This window comes from Rhincodon typus, chromosome 4 (genome assembly GCF_021869965.1).
Source record: "Rhincodon typus isolate 14 chromosome 4, sRhiTyp1.1, whole genome shotgun sequence".
In the NCBI taxonomy this organism is placed as follows: domain Eukaryota; kingdom Metazoa; phylum Chordata; class Chondrichthyes; order Orectolobiformes; family Rhincodontidae; genus Rhincodon; species Rhincodon typus.
The window spans coordinates 114,956,688-114,959,086 of NC_063335.1; the positions used below are offsets into that span (position 1 = coordinate 114,956,688).

Consider the following 2,399-nt stretch of genomic DNA (forward strand, 5'->3'; position numbering starts at 1 on the left):
TAGGCCCGAAACGTCAGCCTTCATGCTCCTCTGATGCTGCTTGGCCTGTGTTCATCCAGCTCTACACCTTGTTATCTCAGATTCTCCAGCATCTGCAGTTCCTACTATCTTATGAGAACAGATCTGGGATAACCAACAAAGTGAAGACAACATTTCATGGACTAACTGACTTATCAGGCTATAAGAGTGTGCAGCACTGGAACTCCTGTCACTGTCTACCCCCATCAACAGCTGACATGGGAACAAACTGCAGTCCCACCCTAACCCTCAGGGACTAGCGATTGGAATCTGTAATCTGCTGATCTTGGACTGACTGCGGCAGCCACAAGGTAAACAACTCATTTATCGCAATGTGTATGATAGTACAGAACTGCCACTACAGGAGAGACAGCAAAAGGGGGTCAGGAGAGAGGGAGGGGAAGGAGGATAGGGAACAGGGAAACAGGGAGGAGGCAGAAGAGTGGGAATGAAATGTGGAGGGATCAGAAGGAAGGGAGAGGGAGAACAGAGAAACAAGGAGAGAGGGAAGAATGAGAAGAGAATGGGGAGAGGGTCAGAAGAAGTGGGGAATGGGGACAGAGGGAGAGGATGTGGGAGAAGGGACAGGGTTGACGGGAGGGTGAGAAGGGAATGAGGAGAGTATCAGAGGGAAAGGAAGAGGAAAGTGGACAGTGGGAGGGGAGAGGGAGACGGGACAGAAGGAGGGGAGGTGGAAAGGCAACAGGAGGAGGGGTCAGGAAAGAAACGGAGGGACAAGAGGGTAGGTATGGACAACAGGAGGAGAGGGGAAGACAGGACATAAGGAGGGGTTGGGAGGGGGACAAAGGGAGGGAGGGTAAAGGAGAGGAGAGAGAAAGGGCAGGGAAAGATGGGGAGAGTTATGAATGTAGTAACTAGCTCTCAAATATAGACCGAAACGATAGGAGTTGAAATTAGAATGGTAAAGCATATTCAGTCCAAATTTCTGTTTGATAGTTCCATTGAATCTGCTTGTGTTATTCTTTGAAACAGTGTGTTCCAGACCATCACAATAAGTTCTAATCTCTCTGGCTCTGTTGCTGATCAGGGTCACAAGACGCTGCCACCCTCATCTGGCACTGCCCCCGCAACACTACATTCCATTCTGCCCTGTGGCACAGGCTGGAACGGGCACCTTGAAAGTGATCCTATCTGCTGGCACACAAGATGTGGGTCCATTTCAGCTATGTCCTTGCATCAAACTGGAGCTTAGAAGGTGAGGGAAGGTCCTTAGTCTCCATACGCTTCAGAAGCTATTGCAAAGCAACTGCAGCTCGTTCAACTTGAAGATACATCACAACTCCAGAGGAGAGAACATTAGCAACACAAACCCTTCTACAGACTGGGACACAACGTCATGCTGCCTGTACAGACCAGGACACAAACTTCACACTGAAAGAACTGCAGATGCTATAAATCAGGAACAAAAACAGAAGTTGCTGGAAAAGCTCAGCAGGTCTGGCAGCATCTGTGAAGAAAAAATCAGAGTTAATATTTCAGGTCCAGTGACCCTTCCACAGAACCAGGTTTTCCAGCAACTTCTGTCTTTGCACAAACCACACAGCCCCTGTACAGACTGGGACACAAACTACACAGCCCCTGTACACCTTGATAACAATAGAAAGGATCAGCAGGAAAAGTGTACATGGAGAGTGGATCTGATCTGACAAAAGCATCAAGGACCTAATGGTCATGTACCCAGGCAGGCAGTGGCACTCAAAAGGAAATGCAAGTGTTGGAAAATCCTGGTACTTACAATGGCGTGACCTGTTCACTGCTTTTGGTAAATTTGTTGCTCTGACTGGACGTCCCTGGCTTGATGAAAAGAGGCTGGGCATCTTGCTGCTTTGGGCTGTTGTCAGGGGGGTGCAGGGCTGCGGAGCTACTCTCTGACTCCTCATCAGACACAAAGAACTGGAAAATAGGACAAAGACATCAACAGTGAACAAAACCTGCTGCCCTCTTTGAGCTAAGGTCTTTATCTTTCCCCTCTCCTTGCTCAGTGATGAGGTGGAGAACGTCAGGCACTCAGCTCCTTCGATCTCTGCCTAAACCAGAACAACACAACTGTACACAGAACATGAGGAGGCTATCTGAACCATAGATCTGGTGCTGCCTTTTTAAAAGTGCAACCCAATTCACTCCAGAGCCCTGTACCCCTATTGCTACAAATTTCACCTTTTTAATCAGTCATCCAAGTTCCACAGCAAGTTACTATTGAAACAAAACAAAGTGCTAGAGAAACTCAGCAGGTCTCACAGCATCTGTGGAGAGAGAAACAGAGTTAATGTTTCTCTAGCACTTCTTGTTTTTGTTTCAGATCTCCGGGTTCCATAGTTATAGATCATGGAGATATACAGCACAGAAACAGGCCCCTCAAC

At 47.9% G+C, this 2,399-nt stretch overlaps 1 protein-coding gene across 1 annotated transcript in view; it reads right to left on the minus strand.

Annotated features, from left to right (window-relative positions):
- LOC109924350 (anion exchange protein 2) overlaps window positions 1–1,929 on the minus strand; it is a 68,988-nt gene extending 67,059 nt beyond the window's left edge. Inside the window, exon 1 of the mRNA XM_048595552.1 lies at window positions 1,775–1,929. The gene's annotated coding sequence lies outside the window, so the exon portion shown is untranslated. The remainder of the gene's footprint in view (window positions 1–1,774) is intronic.
- Window positions 1,930–2,399: the final 470 nt, after the last annotated feature.